Consider the following 20106-nt stretch of genomic DNA (forward strand, 5'->3'; position numbering starts at 1 on the left):
GACTCCAACGAGTCAAGATACAAATATACAATACAAAGATCCAACTCATACAGAAGATCGAATGCGTCCGAGTACGGTCAAGATACAAATTGGACTAAGAGTCCTGAAGATAACCAGTGGCGTCCATAACCCTGCCCAGGCCAAGCCGAAAAGGTAACCTTGCTAACGTCATCTTCATCGAACATATCTTCATACCTGCCCGGTTATATCCCGTAGAAGCAGCAATAAGTACGGGTTCGTACTTAACAAGACTTCAAGACGTATAAGCATTCGTCAACCAGTCGTCCTTTGTACTTGAGGCACGCAGGGGACTTAGAGGACGCAAGAGGAACGTCATAGGCAATATGGTGGAGTTAAGCGGCAGCGCAAGCACTAAAAACCTATAGAGACACTCTACAACATTCGTCTAATCAGAGAAGGTGAGAGAGCGCATAAGGTAACAGATAAAATACTACACAAACATAACCCAGCCGATTACACATATCCCCTCCAACAATTGCGAAGAGGCAATGTAAAAGGCACTCAACGGTGGACAAGTTTTATTGGGTAACGGTTGTAGTAAGGCTATATTACTACGCAAGTTATTATCAGATTATTAGCAACAAGATAACGGTGTAAGTTGTTCTATGATCAAGCTATACAATTCCAAGTCGTCCATAACCGCGGACACGACTTATCGATAAGATGTACACCCTGCAGGGGTTGCCCAAATGTAACCATACGCATGCTCGAACCCACTTACTACAGGTGGAGTCTCACATCAAGACCGTTCCCAATGCAAGAGAAAGTTTAAATGGGAGCCACCCAACTAAGCTACCCGTGACGAAGTCCGGCCGTACTCCGATACGGACCCAGAGGTTTGCGCCGGCGGCTAGGCGTGCGAACCACACGCTTCGCTAAACGTCCCGCAAGGTACAATACAAAAAATAAACACCCGAAGGCAACAGGAAGTAAACACCCGAAGGCAACAGTAAGTAAAGCATGGCATAGGCAAATAAAACCAAGGTTGTGGCTCCCAATAAACAGACTCGAGGAAAGGTAGTGGGTGATGGGGGTCCCACTCCCCCACGTACAGGTAGAGCGCTCAATCTCGGAACAGATAACAAGAACTCGGGTCCTAGGGGACATTAGCAAGTCAAAGTTCCGATGCTTTCACAAAGGGGCTCACAGATGCCTCTGCTTACAATTTTAGTTGTTAACAATAAAGTAAAGTGTGATTATCTCCAACAACTAATATAGCATGTGACAACCTCCCAACAACCCAACATATCCCGATAAGATACAACAACGGTAACGAGATAAAACAGCACTAGCATGCACTACGACTCGCAAGGCAGACCCGATAACCAAACATTAGCTGTAGGTGGTTGGTGGAGTCAATATAGGCTGCTTGAGGTAACAAGTGGAAGGGACACGTGACAAGAACGCAACTTAAGGATAGCATGAGGGAGAAGGCAAAATAAAATAGGTGAGCGACTTCACAGAGTGCGTAAGTATAGGGGAAATGCTTGCCTGTTAAAGCTTGCCGAGGGACATCCGGAGAACTTGTCGTATCTCGCCACACCACTTCGCGATCCTATCCGGGAAGAAGCAAATGCTGGACAAACAACATATGCAAGTCTTAATACTACGGATAAAGAACCGGTATGAGCAAGATGCGGGTATGCATGTCATGGCAGATATGATGCGATGCAACTATCCAATTTAAGCGGAGTCGGAACCCCGGACAAACAATTTAGAGTTGGAGTTGCATTTTCTACCGCCAAAATTAAGTGGTTGTTAGCATGGCATAACATGGCAAGGGTGCGCTACTTCAAAGTTAAACGGAGCGGGGAAAACCAAAGTTGAAGATCCAAAATACTCCGCATATATGTGAGGTGGAATGCACAAACTATCACGTCACGACATGATGCGAGATGCAAACAGATGAATGGATGGCATATTCATGTTCCTCATATTTTTCTGATCAATTTTCATATAAAATACATGTTATTTCGAGTTACCGTTTAAAAGATATGAATTTTGCAAGTTTATAACATTTTCTGGAAATTTTAGATAAAACAGAAAAGGGGTCGGGCTTTTCTCACCGAGCGCAGAGCTAGCCGCAGGGCTGACGCGCGGGCCCTGGTCGCTGACATGGCGCTGACTGGACGGATGCTAGGGTACGAAAACCTGCAGGGGGTTTTGTGGGAAAAGGACAAGATCAGGGGCTGCGGGTTGATTTCAAAACAAGAGCGAGGACCTGGACGCAAACTAGCGCCCAGATCTAGATCTGGATAGTTTTCTCACCGGGCGGGATCTAGCCAGGGAGACTGACGGAGAGGGCCCACGTGCCACGCTGGCGCCGACGTGGCAAAGGTTGCACTGCCTGCACACCATGCAGCAGCGGAAGGGGATGCCGCGCGCGTTCGAAGGGGGCGCGGTGATCGCTGACTTCGGCATCGCGCGGCGCGGGCGTTGCCGTGGACTCCAGGTAGCGCGCGCGTGGGCGTCGAGCTCGCCTCGGCGGCGCGGATCAAGGGGGCAAGGCACCGCCCACTGAAGGTCGTCGGAGAGCGGCGGCGGTGAGGACCTGCGGCGGAAGACGGTCGGCACCACGGTGAGAAGGCAGAAACGGAAGAGAAGAAGGAGGAGGAGGTGTCCAGAAGGTGCAGGTGGTTACCGGGGAGGCAATGATGAACTCAAAAAGGCCGGAGGTGGTCCAGCGCCGCCGAAATCGACGAGGAACTGCGGCAGCCGGAGTTGGGGAAGGAGGTTGTTGGCGACGAATTCTGAGCACCCCGGCTCGATTTTCTTCCACCAGTAGCTGCGCGACGGTGAGGCGCGTCGAACGGCGGCGGCGACGCGGCTTGGGATGGACGGAGTTGGCCTGGCGGCGGTGAATTGGCGCCGGGGAAAACCCTCTCCTTCGCGTTGCTTCTTTCGTGCAGAGGAAGAAAAAGTGGGAAGGAAGAGCGATGTGGGGGAGGCTCGGTCTGCAGTAGATGATAAGGAGGAGCAGGTGAGAGGGGCTCACGCGAGGAGGTGGGCGCAGCGAAAGGGAACTCGTCCACAGAACGAGCACGCGAGGAGCGTGTCTGTGCCCAAGGAAAACGACGAGGAAGAAAAGGTCTTCCGCTGAAAAGGTATGGCCACCGATGCTGGGTTGTCTTGGGCCACCGGGTTAGAAGAGAGAGCTAGAAAAAGATGGGCTGGACTCGGGCCAGAGTTGGAAAGGTGGGCCGCGCGGTGGGGAAGAGAAGCAGGCCGCCGGGGTGGGCTGCTGGTGTTAGGCTGCTCCGGTTAAGAAGAGGAAAAAGGCCAGGGAAGAGGGGACTGGCCTGGTTAGTGGTTAGGGTTTTGATTTTGAAAATTTTCTTTTCTCTCTTATTTTCAAAATTGTTTTGGTATTTGAAAACATAACCAAACAAAATCAAACCATTTTTAAAACCGTGAAACATTTGAAATAGTTTTATTTATTAATATAGTTTTGATTGTTAGGGTTTTATTAAAAGAAATAGAGGGAGGAGGTTTATTATAAAACCATATGAGAGGGAAACACAAATAGTTTTTATTGAAGAAATAATTTTTATTTAATAAAATCTTGTGAATGATATGATGCATGATGCAGATGATGCATAAAAGAAAAAGAACAAACAAATCTAATAGGGGTGCTACCCGGGGCCGTTACATCAGGGCCCCCTTGAGGGCCTCGAAAGCAGCGGTAGCCTCGTCATCCCAAGTGAAGGCCTCGTGCCGCAGCAGGCGCGTGAGTGGCGAGGCGATGAGGCGAAAATCCCGGATGAACTTCCGGTAGTAGCCGGCGAGGCCCAGGAACCCGCGGAGGGCGCGTGGTGAACGCGGCGTCGGCCAGGCGGCGACAGCCGCCACCTTGTCTGCATCCATCGCCACCCCGTCGGCGGAGATGACGTGACCGAGATAGGCCACCGAGGTCGTCGCAAACGAGCACTTCGAGCGCTTGAAGTGAAGTCGATGCGCTCGAAGCTCGTTGAAGATGATGGCGACATGTTGCAGGTGCTCCGCCCATGATGCGATGTAGATCAAAATATCATCGAAAAAAACCAGCACAAAATGGCGTAAGTATGGGCGAAGGACATCATTCATCAGGGCCTGGAAGGTCGCGGGCGCGTTGGTGAGGCCGAAAGGCATCACCACGAACTCGAAGTGGCCATGGTGTGTCCGAAACACCGTCTTGGCGATGTCCTCCGGGTGCATGCGCACCTGATGATAGCCTGAGTGGAGGTCGAGCTTGGTGAAGAACCGCGCGCCGTGGAGCTCGTCAAACAGCTCGTCGACCACCGGGATCGGGAACTTTTCCTTGAGTGTGAGGGCGTTGAGGGCGCGGTAGTCGATGCAGAAGCGCCACGTGCCATCCGACTTGCGCACCAACAGCACCGGCGCGGAGAACGGGGACGTGGAGATCCTCATGATGCCCGCCGCCAACATGAGCGCGCACTGGCGCTCCAGCTCGTCCTTCTACAGCTGGGGGTAGCGGTATGGGCGTACCGCCACTGGCGCCGTCCCCGGGAGCAGGTGGATGCGATGGTCACACGCTCGTGGGGGCGGCAGGCCCTGCGGCTCCTCGAAGATGTCGCCGTGCTGCTGCAGGAGGTGCGTCAGGAGGGGGTGCTCGGTGTCGTCGGCCCCGGAGACGAGCTGCAGCTACGGTGCGGGGGAGGTGCCCCCGAGGCCCTCCCAGCGAATGTGGTGTCCCTGGCGCCAGAAGGTCATCGTCAAGGCGTCGAAGTCCCAAAGGATGGGACCGAGCGTCCGCAGAAAGTCGACGCCAAGGATGAAGTCGAAGCAGCCCAAGTCGATGCCGGCGCACGTGATGATGAAGTGCTCGTCGCCGATGGTGAGGGGGACGTGTTGGACCACCTCATGGCAGTGAAGGCGGTCACCGTTGGCCACGGTCACGCGGAGGGTATCCCCACCCGTCGGCTGTAGCGCGAGGTGGCGCATAGTGGCGGCGGGGAGAAAGTTATGCGTAGACCCCGTGTCCAGTAGCGCCACCAGAGGCTCGCCCTGGATAGTGACCAGAAGCAGCATCTTCCGCTCGTGGCGGATGCCGGCGAGCGCGTGTAGAGAAACGACGAAGGCCGTGGCAGCCGCGTCGGTCGGCCCGGTCGTCTCGGACGCCGCGGCAACCGGCCCGGTCATCGGGTCGCCCTCCTCCACATCGACTGTCTCCAGGTAGAAGAGGCGAGGGCACACGTGACCGGGCGTATATGGGTCGTCGCAGTTGAAGCAGAGTCCCAGGCGGCGGCGTTCGAGCTGCTCCGCCGGGGTAAGGCGGCGGAACGTGCGCGTAGCCGCGGGGGTGGGCCCGGTCGGTCCAGGTGGGGCGGGGCGGGTGGCAGCCGCGGCCGTAGGAGGAGGCCGGGCAGCACGGGTGCCGCGGGGCAGGGGCGCCTGCTGAACCGCCTGGGCGCGACGCTCATAAGCGCGCGCGTAGTGCATCGCCGTCTGGAGGTCCTGCGGGGCCTGTAGCTCGACATCCACGCGGATGTGGTCCGGGAGGCCGCCAATGAAGAGCTCGGCGCGCTATTGGCCCGTCACGCCGGGCGCATGGCATGCAAGGGCCTGGAAGCGGTCGGCGAAGTCCTGCACCGTGGTGGTGAACGCCAAACGCCCAAGTTCCGCCAAGCGGCTGCCGCGGATCGGAGGGCCGAAGCGGAGAAGGCAGAGCTCACGAAACCGGTCCCATGGAGGCATGCCACCCTCGTCCTGCTCCACGGAGTAGTACCACGTCTGGGCGGCGCCGCGGAGGTGGTACGAGGCGAGCCACGTCCGGTCCGAAGCCAGGGTCCGCTGTCCCCGGAAGAACTGCTCGCACTGGTTGAGCCAGTTGAGGGGGTCCTCGACGCCATCATACGTGGCGAATTCCAGCTTGGCATAGCGTGGGGGAGCGAGGCCGGTGGCGTCCTGGGCGGGGTACTCCGCGCGACCAGCGGAGGGCTCGGCGAAGCGTGCGTGCGGCGTGTCCGGAAAGGACGGGCGCGGAGGGTCCCCGTCGGCGGTGTAGACGGGGGAAGGCGCCGGTGCGGCCGAGTAGACGGGCGGGGGCTCCGTCGTGGTCACCCACACCGGAAGTCGGGAGGGTGACGGCGTAAACTGTACCCGCTGGATGGGCACGCCCTGGGGCACCGAGGCGGGACCCGCGCTGGGGGCCGGCTGCCATGACGCCCACGGCAGTGGCGGCGAGGCCGGGGGCGGAACAGGCGCGCCCTGGCCGGTTAGGGCTGCCGGCGCGGCCAGGTAGGCGGCGGCTGGGGCGGCGTGGTCAGCCCCTGCGTACCAATGCGGTACAGGCGGATGCCCTGGACGGCGGTGGCGAGGTCGCGGACGGCCGTCGAGAGATCTTGCTGCGAGAGGAGGGGGCGGCGCCGGCGGCATCCGCTAGGGGCGCCGCGTCGCCCGTGGAGGGCGGCGGCAGGTGCGCGGCAGCGGAGGAGGCCGGCGGCGTCTCGGAGGCGGCGGCGGTGGTGGTGGTGGGCTGGCTCGAAGACATGATCGTAACGGAGGTCTCTGATACCAAATTGGTAGAATCTAGGGTTCTACCAGGACGGGGGCGTAGATTGTAGGGTGGAAGTGCTGCGAGCGAGAGGAAGAGAGGCGGCGCCGGCGGCAGGGTGCCGTCGCGGGCGCGTGGGAAGGCGGCGGCTAGGGTTTGGGGCGGCGCGAACGAAAGAAGGCCGACTCCTCTGGGAGTCGGCAATAATGATATTGATTATTGCTTGATCGATATAGTCTATTACAACTTTTATTTATAAGAGAACTGCAAAACCCTAATCTGCTAACAGGGCTAAGCCCCTAACTAAGCCTGGCCGGTTGGGCCAGTGGGCCCCCTCCGGCGGTAGACCAGGTCGGTCATAACATCAAGTATGTTGGTTTTCTCACTAAATTTTTATTTCTCTCAGATGATGTCCCCCTATAGAACAATCCTGACATAAGTAATAAAAGAAAGAACTTCCCACTTAGTTTCTGGAGAAAATCACTTGCTAAATTTCACAAAAATACACTAAATTAATTAAACCTTGTTGAATTGCTAAATGATGGATTGCATGAAAGAGAACCATTTCAATTGTCAACAAAGGAAGGCACACCAAAGAGATCATTATTGCATGATGATTACATGTTGTAGCGGGGTCTACAATGCACGATTATTAGCACCATTGTCGTCGGCTGGATGGGTTTGTCTGCCGCCGACATGGACCTCGTCAGGGCTGCCTGCTTGCATGGAGTTCGATGCCACGCCACCATGATACAGTGCGTCTCTGTTTCTTGAGGTCAAGGTCATGCCGTCCCAGCTCGCATTGGCTGGATCCACCGCTGACATGTCGGATGTTACCCTGGCACGTCGAAAAAACTGCGACCGCGCCGCGCGCTGGACCTTGCTCAGTGCCGCGATGTTCTAGATTAGCAATACAACAAATCAAATCCGAACGCTGCTATATGATTCGACAGTTTGGCGTTCGACTGTATGAAGCAATATCGAAGCCATCCGACCAAAACGCTCGTCTGACCAATTGCAGCATATATGAAACGTACGGAGTATGCCTACGCGGAGCTCCAGGGCGGGCGGGAGGTTCAGGCGCATCCCGTAGACTGACGCCAGCAGGCAGTCATCGTGGTGCACGGCGCCTGCGTCGGCGGCGACCTCGTTGGCATATGTGATATGTGGTGTTGGTCAAGGGATATCACCTTCATGGTCAAGGAGGTGGACATGCCATCGTTCGCTGACCTCGCCGCCCTGCATCGGCCTCGTGGGATATGCTACATCCGATACTGCTGAAGGATGCCACCTTCATGGTCAAGGAGGTGGACATGGCCATCGTTGCCGACCTCGGCGCCCGATGTCGGCCTCGTGGGCATCTGCTACATCCTATACTGCTCATGGGACGCCACCTTCGTGCTCAAGGCCATGGCCATCATTCCCAAACTCGGCGCAGCAACTCCTGCCATGGATCGTCGCCAACCTGGGGCTGGGGGAGGCTCGGCTGGCACCAATGAAAGGTGGAAAGACTTTCGTGGTGTCTGGAGGGAGCTTCGCCCGGTTTTTATGAGGAGTCGAGGGCGTGTTGGTTTCCTTGGCTTCGGCCGGTTTTCTTCCTTTTTTACCGGTAGTTTATGTTTGCGTGGACTATGTTCAGTCCTGCCTACTTATGTTACGTACATGATCGGCTCGCTGTACATGATCGGCTCGCTGCAGAAAACCCGGGCCTCTATTTCCGTGGAATCTATTCAGTCCTACCTACTTCTCTAAGTCTGATGTTATTTGGTTTTGAAATTAGTTTGGGGTAGAATAGAATACAACGTCAGTTTCCTTATTTTTTGGAGATCCGCACGTTGGTTTCTGTATTCGATACGGTTTGGTCTGGGTCTTCCTTGAGTACGAAAAATAAGGGGGCTTTATTCCAGCGTGACTGCTTTTGATTCCAAACAAGGCGTCGGCGGACAAAAGCGTCTTTACAGTCGAGCGAAAGCGCATAATGATGGATCAAACCACGGAATAGCTATTCTCGAACCACTTGTGAACTTCCGGGTGTTTTACTAGTGAACTTCTCGACGGAATACCAGAATTGCATATTCGTGCGGACAATATTTTCATGTTGATCTTCAAACCGCTTATCGGATTGATGAGTATAATATACCGTTGGATTCGTACGGAAATTTCGCAACTTTTTTGTGTTCATTTTTTTCCCAAATTATTTATTGTTTAAAACTAATTTGAAATATACAAAACAACGTTTTCGCGGATTTCTCTATTTTCGTGCAGTTTTGGGGTTCTATTTTTTCAACCGTTTATTGGATTGATGCGTATGATATGCCGTTGGAAAGCTGGTGACTAGGCGCACCTTTTTCATGAAGAACACTTTTCTAAATTCTTTACAGTTTAAGTGCAGATTTGAAAATACATGATTGCGTTTTTCGAACTTCTTGGTTTTTCGAGCTGTTTTTTGGGGCTTATTTGTGAACCACTTGTCCGAATGTTCCAAATGATATTGCGTTGAAAAGATATTGATTAGACGCATCTTTTTCATGTTGAATGTTTTTCCAAATTTTAAACGGTTTTAGTTTAATTTCAGAAATACATAAAGTGAAGATAACGCCGACATGAGATCATTTTGAAATTGGCTCATCTAGATTGATTAGGTGTGACATTGCGGTATGTTGGAGTATTAATAGGGTTATATTAGTGCTAATTGTACATGGAGTTGGTCGATTTACGCAAATGGTGGTCGTACGAACGATTTCTATGCGTGTGATTTCCGCCAAGAAAAACAGAGTGCGTGAGCTGCTCGAATATGGAAGTGAACTTCCCGATATCTGTTAGTGAACTTCCAGTCGCGGTATAAAAGTTTCAGACATGCTCAAAATGTACTTCCTACATGGTTCAAAGTGAACTTTTGCACCGGTACAAAGTGAAGTTCGAAAAAAGCAATTTTTTGGCATGTTCTTGGTGAACATCCTCCGCATTCAAATTTGACAAAAATAAATTTTAAACTTCTTTTGAGTTCAATGGTAATATTGACAGAAATAAATTTCCGGCTTGGTTAAATTGAACTGTCGCGCGGTACCAAGCAAACATCGCCCTGGCCAAAGTGAATTTTGGTCAAAGGTGAACTTCGACGCGGCACAAGGTGAACTTCCGTTCTGACAAAAGTTATTTTTTGTCTTAACTAAAATTAATTTTGACAAAAAAAAATTCCGTCTTCTTTAAAGTGAACTTCTGCACGGTACAACGTAAACTTTTTGACTGACCAAAGTGAATTTCGACAAAGAGTAACTTTTCGGCATGCCAAATGTGAACTTCCACGCGGTGAACAAATATAAAGGTTCAAATGATCTCCACTGAACATATTGTTGATATCTTTGCCATCAAGGCAATTGTTCGCGCTAAAAACCATCCTCTGTTTTTGCATTTAAAAACTACTGCACCATCATAATATAAAATGTAGAAAGGTGATTAATCATCCATAGTACTCCGTATTATATTTAGCAGTAATATCTAAACTGAAATAGCATGATATGTAAGCTTAACGAATTAGAAGAAGTGAGCTTCACGGATTAGAAGAAGTGAATTCTAGATGATCGTGACCAGCATAAGGAAAAAAATAACATTACGGACATATGAAGTGGACAAATGAAAAAAAATCATGGAACTCCCTGACACATTAAATGTGAACTTTCGTTTGAGAAACGTAATATTTTTGTTTACTACCAAAAAGTCATACGAGCAAACCTTCACATGTCAAATATGTGTACTTCCATTATTTTTGCACGGTTCAAGCCCAGAGTGTACTTCCTATAATGAAGACAATTAGTGCACTTCCGAAAAGTGAGTTCACCGTCCATGTACTGCAATACAGCTCACACAATTTTACAAAGCAGTGCAAACTAGTCAGCAATCGCACAAGCACTGCACAATAATATACTAACAAACAAATTTTCTAAAATAGAAATCAAATACTACACGCCCAGTAACAGTTCCGAACTATGCACATGCTGCTCCACCTGGAAGCAATTCTGGGCTTGCACCACGTCCAAACATCAGCAATTGATATAGGGAAGCGCGCTTCTCACCAGTAGCTTCCTGCTCTGATGGTCTCGATCGCCAACACCTTCTGCAAGGGATTCAGTCTGAGAATCCTACCCACAGCATCGCGCTCAACTTTGGTGACTTGTTGCTTGCACAGTGGGCTTCAGGCCGCAACAGTCTGAACTTCCCCAAAATCAGTCTTGAGCTTCATGGCACATGACGGACTGGAGTCTCACAAGAACAATTCAACTCACAGTACCGCAACTCCCCCTTCAATATAACTACTGGGTACCCTCCAAGAGAATCTAGAGCACCGTTTGCGTGGGAGAGATGGTACCTGGTGGAGGAGCACGCACCCAGTCACAGAAGGTATCGGCCAGGGAATCAGCGGCACATGGCCCCGTCCAATAATTGTAGGACATGACCGCCACCAGCGCGACATGCTACTGCATAAATCTGTCATGCCAACAAATGAAGAAAATAAGATAAGAGAATCTAGATGTATTAGAGAGAAGCTACAGCCAACATGCATGGGAGCTAGAATGGAGCACAAAATACACAACTTGTTAATGGCCAAATCAAATATAAGCTCACAGCCGTAGGCAGTCCGAACCAGCCTATGTTGGACTAATTGAACTTCTCCAATGTATAAAAGTGAACTTATGCAATGTATATAAAGTGAATTTACAGCAATCAACTAATGCTTAGTTCAAATCGATAATACATTGCTTTCAAATAAAATGAACTTGGTGAGAAAATGAACTTGGCCATGTAAACAAATGAAATTATTTTTTATGTGCTGCAATCGTCCAACATTTGCTCAAATACAAAGCTAGCAACAATCATTATGAATAAAATCACAAAAGGCAACAGTTAAGCTAGCAACAATCTTTATGAATAAAATCACAAAAGGCGAACTTCTATGCGAGGAAGATGTGAACTTGCGAACAAAATTAAAAAGACGAACTCCCTGATAAAAAGAGGCAAACTTCAGGTATATGAAGTGAACTCCTTGATTGAAAAATACTCAGTTCACAAATCGTAGTTAAAGTGAACTTATTGTAGTTCACTTATTGAACTTCTGTTTCCAACATTTTAAAAGTGAACTTCATGACATGGAATAGTGACCGCTAGTATAACTCTCAACATAAAAGGTTAACTTCTCGCAAAAATTTGCTACCAAAAAAGTGAACATCCTCCTTAGATGATTCGAAATTTCAAGATTAAAAAAAAAGTGAACCTCTCTCGAATGAGTGAACAGCCTAAAATGAACATGTACTGCAGGTGGACATTTTCATATACTACAAATGCATATATTTCATATACAGTGGTAAGCCATACCTTCTGTTTCGTTTCTTTTTCAATTCATCAACCCAAATGGAGCTCCAAGTGTTGTCATCACTCTGCTTGTATCAATATAGTGCCATGTATACATAATATAAAGACAGAGAATATGAACAGAAGAAAACTGAATATAAGTATTACTATTTTTTGTTGGATAAAAGTGAACTCCACATGTGTACGAACTGAACGTCCTAACTAGAAATTGTGAAGTACCGGCAGATCAATCAAAAAATCTAAGGGCTAAACAACAGCAAGATCAATCAGAAAGTACCGGCACATCGATCAGACTTTTGACCTGCCCTAAATACATTAGTGTACCACCGGAACTTTATTTTGTGAACTATGAAGGCATAGATAAGTTGCATCTCTGAAAGCTAATTCTTTTGCAATACACAATTGATAATATGCAGAAGACTATGATGGCATAATTAAAAATAGGTGAACTTCCCCTCATAGGCGAAGTGAACTTTTACCCGATAAAATAGTGAATTTCAGAGGATAAAGAATATATGTTCTTTATATGTTTATATGTTCTGGATCTATAAAGATCCAAGGCCATGCTTCCTCGTGTATATGCACACCAATTTCGCAACATAGTAAATCATTATTTGAACCTTTTTTATGCTACAAAAATGGCATCAGATTGAGTAAATAGTATATATTAGTTTTTTATGAACCATGCATCTTAACAAAATTTTCAGAATACATCTATTTGAGGGATATGGTGATTTCCACTAGTATGAAATATGCCAGCGATGGTACGATCAACGAGTGTGCATGCAGCATGGGTCTAATTAATTAACCAGCAGGGTCCTAATTAAGCTACAAACCATAAGTAGACTCGAGGCAAGTGAATGGAGAGTGGTGGCTAAATTAAGCGAACAAACCTGGAGAGAATACTTTCGCCGAGGAAGATATGGAGCTTCTTGCCGGGGATTTGTGATGAACTTCCTTCTCTGACATAGTAATTTTTTTTCTAAAATAAAAGTGAACTTCACGTCTGCAAAAAAAGTGCAATAATGAAATATATGTGAACTTTGATAACCATTTTGATAATTTGTTCACAAGATATATTTGGCTTTCAGCACACCATAGAAATCTAACCTTGATCTGAAAAGGCTAGTACATACAGAGAGCATCTTGCGGAACAGCATCATTGCCTCAAGATGGATCTTGCTATTCTCCGAATAAATCCCAGAAGTGAGCTTCACAGATTAGGAGAAGTGAGCTTCACGGATTAGAAGAAGTGAACTTACTAAACACCATAGTTGTACAAAGTGCACATACAACATAAAAGTGAGCTTTAATCATAGACGTATTGAACTTCCCCGTAAAAATGAGTTTTCTGTGCGGAAGGAGTGAATTTCGTGGAACTTCCTTACTACGCCGATTTATGAATCTAACTCCACACAAAATAGAAGCGAACTTCCTTACTACGCCGATTTATGGCAATAGTGAAATCACTACTTCAGAATAATTAAATATGTCCGTTTTCAATTCTATTTAATGCTCACAAGCAGAGCATAGGTTATGTTAATATAATCACAGTGGAACCCTTTGTTGTGACAAATCGCAAAGGTAATGATATGAATCCTATCAATTTTATTGCTGAGATCGGGTGACAACAACACAAAGTAGTTTACTGCTAAAATGTTCAGAAGTTTGCAACATCACAACTGAGAAAACAACAAATGTTCACAAATTCTTCAGATATGCAAAAGAACTTCGACTGCATGAACAACTGAGCCACACAAAAAAATGAAACTAAACTGCTACAGAAATTGTGCAATTGGGGAACCGCGGTCGGTCCAAAACTAAACTTCCCATGGGAGCGCAAGCATGAATACATCCAATTGTGATCATTTTTTGAGGCAGAACTTGGAGAGGCGTAGATGCATACAAACTACATTGGTCCCATGTCTGAACTTCATGTAAAAGAATAGATGAACTGCTAGAATGAGTTTACCTAGACTTACTTTGAAGTTCTAAACTTCTGAAATATATTTCCTTGTTTATTAAAAGAAAGTTTTGACCATGAAATGCTAACTCTAAGTGAATTAAGTTGCGCCATAATTGTATCCTCATTGAGCCTTTTCTGTTGTAGTTAGGCTTCTCACACAAGAAGTCCCAATTAAAGGAGAAAATAAACTATAGCAGCGGTTAACTGAAGAACATATCCCACTAACCTTTTCATGACACAGGCTATGTACACGATCAACATATTAGGCTGGGACTAGTAAGAAATCTTTGGGCAATGACTGTGAATCCCTACACCTTGCATTTCCTGCAGGGACTAGGTTCTAATGAAAAATTTAGCATTTCTGATTTATACTGTTTCAACGAAATGAACTGAACTTCTCTTGCTGAACGAATGAATTCCGTGACAAGTAAAAATGAACTTTCGGGGTTTCATATAGTTTAACTTCTGAAGTTCACTAACTGAATATTTTATGCGTGGTTTGCACACAATGATCTTCAAAGTGGACTTGCCTATTAGTATTAATGAACTTCCAATAAAGACAAAGATAACTACTTACCAGCAAATCAAATTGCAAACAACTCGCAAGGCACTCTCGTGGCTGGGCTGGTAAGAAATTCACACATACGCATAGCTAGCACAAGTTCTGAAGCAGTACACCAGTAGCAAACACACCTGCAACATAAGCTTTGCCAACAAAGTAGTAGTTTAGAACGATGGAGTTCAGACTTCAGATGAATAATTTGATAGCACCTGAAACGGATAAATTCAGAGTCTACAACAAATGGGAGACTATCCTTTTACCAGCACGTGGTGAACTCCTCGATGGCGCATGCAGACTGCTAGGTGGTGTGCACGGTGCGGGAGGGGAGAGGCGTGAGATGGACTTCCTAGTTGACGCGAGGTGGACCAACGGGGGGCGCGTGGTGAACTGCCCCGAGTGGCTGCTCCCCAACAGTTCACGCGCGGATGTAAGCCGGCCGGAAAATCCTCTGCATCAGATCCATCAGGGCAGAAGTAGGCTCTTCAGGCTGGGCAGGTTGGAGGTTGGGGAAGGCGGCACCTTGCGGGAGGTAGGGGAAGGGTGGCGTGAAGGGGGCCTACCGGCGGCGAGCAGGAAGACCCCAGGGCGGTGCGCGCAGAACATCCCAGCGACGAGCAAATAGAGAATTGAAAGGAGATGGAGCGCGGCGCGGGATAGCTACCTACAGCGAGAAGGGGGTCAAGGCGGTGTGGTGCTGCGTTGGTCGAACGGGAGTGGGCGAGGCCGGTGGTGGTCGATGAGGGGAAGAACGCAGGGGAAGAGGATGTCCAGAGCATGGGGGTGGCTGGCCGGTCGAGGAAGCGACGCTGGAGGGAGCACGGCTTGATCGCACTGAGGGGCCAGGGCAGGAGCCAGAGGCGGCGCGGCGGGATCCGGGCGGCGGGATCCGGGCAGCGGGATCCGGGCGGCGCCAGAGCCTGGGCTGCGCGAGGATTAAGGTGGGTGGGTGGGTATGGCGGGTGGGAATCCGGCGGTGGGTTGGGGATCGAACGGGAAGGGGTTGGTTGGGAGGGAGGAGAAGCTGGGAAAGGCTGGGAGGCGGCGCCGTTGTTGAGTAGGAGGCGGGGGAAGGCGGCGGCTGTCGAAGAAGGTCGGGAGGCGGTGCCGACGAGAAAGAAGGCGAGCGGGAGTATGGCTGGTCGGCGGCGAGGAAAGCAGCGGAGCTTGCGATGGGTGCGCGGCAGGGGAGTTTGTTCCATGGGCGGTTCAGTTGAGTTAGGGAAGTGGTTTTTTCCGGGTGGGTTGTGTTCGGGATAAGAAACAACTAGGGGTTCGAGAATAGCTATTCTAGAACCCCTCTTAAGGGGGTTCGAGAATAGTTGGGCTATATATATATATATATATATATATGGTTTTGTAGTAATCCAAACACACCCTGAGCTACTTGCGTAGTAACATCTTTCGCGCGTATTGAGAGACAGGCAAGCAAGTGAGGATCGGAGAAAAAGCAGTAGGGAACTGATCGCTACGTACCCTGGCCGAGAACAACTGGATGTACACGCGCTGCACACACTACCTCACGTGCAAGCATTGTCGGCACTTTTTGTGCCGGCACTTTGCAAAGCCGTCTCTAATTCTATGTTTAGCGGCAGTTTTTTATTGGTGCCAACAATTCCTACTCAATTAGCGGTAAATTAATAAAGTGCCTCTAATATTTCGGCAATCGACAGCACTCCTGGAAAAATGCCGCTAATATAATGCTAATTACCGGCAGTTAGCAAAAGTGCTGACACTATGTTTGCAGATACCCCCTCGGGATATTTAGGTTATGCGTGTTTAGTCCCCAGCCAGACCTCCTCCTCTCTCTCTCTCTCTCTCTCTCATCGCACACACACGCGACGTGCTACGCCGCCGCCGCCACCCACGGCTCTGGCCGTCGCCAACCGCCTCCACCACTGCGGATCGCCGATCCAGCTCCACGCGGGTCTTCTCCCTAGATTCCCCGTCGCCGTGACGCTTCTATCCTCCCGTGCGCGCCCCCACTGCAAACTCTAGTTGTGCGGCTCGGGGTTCGCCGGCGCGTCCGCCTCCCCTTTCCCGCCGCCGTGACACTTCTCTCCTCCCGTGCGCGCCCCCACAGAAAACCCTAGCAGTGCGGCTCGGGGTTCGCCGGCGTGGCCGCGTCCCCTTCCCCGCATCTTCGGCTGCTCCCCTCTGACAACTTCGACTTCTAATGTCATCCACGACCCCGCTCCGTCCTCCGATTCTATGGTTGCTCCAACCCGACGCATACGACCACGTCCAGGTTCTCCGCATCGACCAAACTTGATGCGGATTCTTGGCCAAACTTGATGCGCTGTGTAACTATGTTCCTGTTTTTTCACCTATCCTTGTGTCTTGCAGTATGCATATATTACAGGATTTTTTTATTATTGAGCATTTTCTTTTCAGCCTGATGTATTTTTCTTGCAATTAAATGTACCACTATTTTTTTCAAATAGTGATCTAGCGTAGAATCCGCTTACATGCAACATCTCATGGCGCTGGCAGTTTGCAATTAAATGTACCTATAATAAGTTACCTTACATTATGCCAAGTTTGCCTAGCAATTCACTAAGTAGTACTACCTCCGATTCGAGGAATAAGGCGCCCTCGTTTTATGTGTTTTTCGTTTTAAGAATTACTTCAAATATATAAACATTCTTTGTATGAAATTAACATCATTAGAAAGTGTTTTTCAATACGAATCCAACGATACTAATTACATATAATATAACCAAGATTTTGTTGCTCAATTTTTATGGTTAAAGTTCGCCTTGAAATACGCGTGCGCCTTATTCATTGGAACGGAGGTAGTAATAACTTTGCCGTCTTGATATTTTAAGGCTTGAGGGGTACTTCACTGTGTGGAACCTTGTCTCCTGACATGTGCCAGCTGACTTGTTATTTTTAAGATTATTCTTGTGAACATCTAAACCTGTTTTTCACCTATCCTTGTGTCTTGCAGTATGCATATATTACAGGATTTTTTTTTTTATTATTGAGCATTTTCTTCTTCTCGGGTTCTCTTGAACATTTCAGTTGGTGAAATAAAACTAAGCATCCGCAGGTCACTAGTCAAACTAAGTTTCGGTGTCCTCTCCAAGGACCCAAAGGTGCAACTTCTCATCAAGAACATTTCAGTTGGACATCTTTTTTGTATTTTGCTACAAGACATGGTAGCTCTGTTTTTGTATCTACTTTGGTACCATATAGTTGAGATGTCCTACCTTATCATCTACTGTTGATTTTCAAGTGACTACGTATTATTTTATACGTCATTGCATTCTCTTTCTAGTTCTTTTTTAGTTTAGAAGTGCTTTTTGATACTTCGCTCTCATGCTTTCTTATTAGTGATCTTTTATTGACATTTCAGGTCATGGTCTTCTTATCAATATAAGGAGTGTTATAAAGAATGTATTGGGCGGGTTGGCTTTGAATTTGTCTGTATTGGGCGATGAGGGTGCCATAGACTGACAACGAATCGTACGGAGGTATCCAATCCAATCGCCTCAGCCCCATCTCTCTCCTACTACATACGCATCTGACGAGTGTTGCCGTTTGTATGTATGTTCCCAGGAGAAAGAGACCTCGTTCGCAGGAGCATACATAGCTTTTTGGCCAAATCAATAGTTACATATTGTTAGTATTCTAAATGTAAAATTAATTTCTTTAGATGTTCGATATACAGTTTACTGAAGAATTTTCTGATGCTTTTATATGATAGGTTACATATTCATTGCAAGTTTATTAATTTGCAATTGTCATATGCACCTGCCGTCTGTGCATGTGCCAATATAAAAATATTCACTTGAATTCATATAGTCGGGAGAAAAAAGCAGCATGATATACAGTCTACAAACAACCTGAGAGCAAGCTAGGAAGACAGTAGACAAATAAAGAGCTGAGGCATTTGCCAACAACCTTATTCTCGGTTTCTTTTTCAAAGAGGCTAGAGCAATTTGTGTATAGGTTATTCACTTGAATTCGAATATCGCATCTTGAATTATATGGCAGTCATATATCTTGGGTACAAAGGGTACTTGTGTATTTTTATTAGCTCAGTGATTTAAGTTTCACGTACGGTGCAGAGGGACATAAGAGAGCAGTGACATAGATTTGTGGAGTCCAGTCCACTAAATTCTTACGCTTCGAAGGAGGTATATGGCTTTAAAAACACCCTGCTTTTAAATTATAGTTAGTGTTCATATCTTTTTTTGTCACAAATTGCAAACTCTGTAATGTTTTTCCCTAAGTTGTGGCCCATAAACAAATGAAGCAAATTGTAGGTTTCAAATCTTAGGTTCCAGTCTATGGTTTTAAGTTGAGATTGTGTGTGATACCAAACTGAAACAATTATAACACCTATCCATGAAGGATATGTTAGGCTTTATTTACAGTTGAGGTGAATGGATGTTAAGCCTGCTTAATCTTAAACATATATTATCTTGTAACCAAAATTAAATAGCAACGTATATGTTTAATCTTTTCTGGTGGTATTTACTGGTTATGCTTTGTTCATGTAGAGCAACAAATCTCTGAATATTGTTTGCCTATGTGTCCATAATTGGTGTATGCATACTTGCATTATTGGAAGCTTTACTCTGTTTTTTGTCAAGATAAATTACTGGAAGTGCTGGGACTGGAAGTATACCTGTATCTTATTTGTGAGGAGCATTATCTTTTTGGTGAGGATCATTGTATTTTTCCGGAGCAGTACAATTCAGGTCCTGTAAGTTAGATGCTTCGACTCCATGCACGGGGTTAAAGATCCTATAATTTAGATGCTACATGCAAATGTTCGTTCTAGACCATGTTGACACCATGTTGCTTGCAAATGTTGGTTTCAGACCATGTTGACACAATGTTGCTTGCAAATATTGGTCGCATCTGGTTGTAATTTTAATGCTTGATCATGTCCCTGTGTTGGATCAAAATGCCAAGCAATATGAAGGTACTATGATTATTGCCTTGGTTTGAATTTGGCGGTTTCGAAAAATGCCTGCAAAGAATTAATGGCAGTCCTCAATAGTGCCTACAAACATAATAAACAACGTTGTTGAAAACAGCCTCCAAATGTAATAGAAGGCATATTTCAAAAGTGTCGGTAAAAAAATATTCGAAGGCATCTTCAAAAGTCCCGGCAAAAATATTCTAAGGCATCTTCAAAAGTGCCGGCAAAAAGATTCGATGGCATTTTCAAAAGTGCCGGTAAAAATATTCAACGGCATCTTTTAAAAATGCCGCCAAAAATATTTCGTGGCATCTTAAAAAATGCCGAAAATAGTAACTAGTGGCATTTTTGTAAGTGCCTGAAAAGACAACTGCAGCCGGCGGATTTCAACTGGGCAACGCTATTTCGGGTACTCAAACTTCCGGCCCTCCGCCATGGCCAACTGCCATTCTTGGAAAATGCATGCGAAGTAGTCGCCACTGTCGTCCTTGGCCTCCTCGTTGTGGTACGCCAATGCCTCGTTGTAGTCCTCGTCGTTGTCCCCGTCATCGTCAACATCGTCGTCATCGTCCTGTGCAGGCGTCGGCGCCTGCCGTATTCGACGACGAGGAGCCGATGGACGGTCAAAGGGGAAGTCCATGTGGCCCAGGAAGCCCGCTGAAAGTGCATGGAGCCCCCATGTGTGGTTTTGGTAATTAATGACAATCCCTATGGACTAATGTTTGCATTGAGTTATATTTGTAGGAGTTGTCCATAGGCAATGC

At 47.6% G+C, this 20106-nt stretch overlaps 1 long non-coding RNA gene across 1 annotated transcript; it reads left to right on the forward strand.

Moving 5' to 3' along the window:
• Positions 1-16239: 16239 nt before the first annotated feature.
• Positions 16240-19354, forward strand: LOC127306954 (uncharacterized). Its single transcript, XR_007854991.2, has 3 exons — positions 16240-16966; positions 17202-17504; positions 17765-19354. It is a non-coding gene; the product is annotated as an uncharacterized lncRNA (long non-coding RNA).
• The last annotated feature ends 752 nt before the right edge of the window (positions 19355-20106 follow it).

This window comes from Lolium perenne, chromosome 6 (assembly GCF_019359855.2).
Source record: "Lolium perenne isolate Kyuss_39 chromosome 6, Kyuss_2.0, whole genome shotgun sequence".
NCBI classification, from domain to species: domain Eukaryota; kingdom Viridiplantae; phylum Streptophyta; class Magnoliopsida; order Poales; family Poaceae; genus Lolium; species Lolium perenne.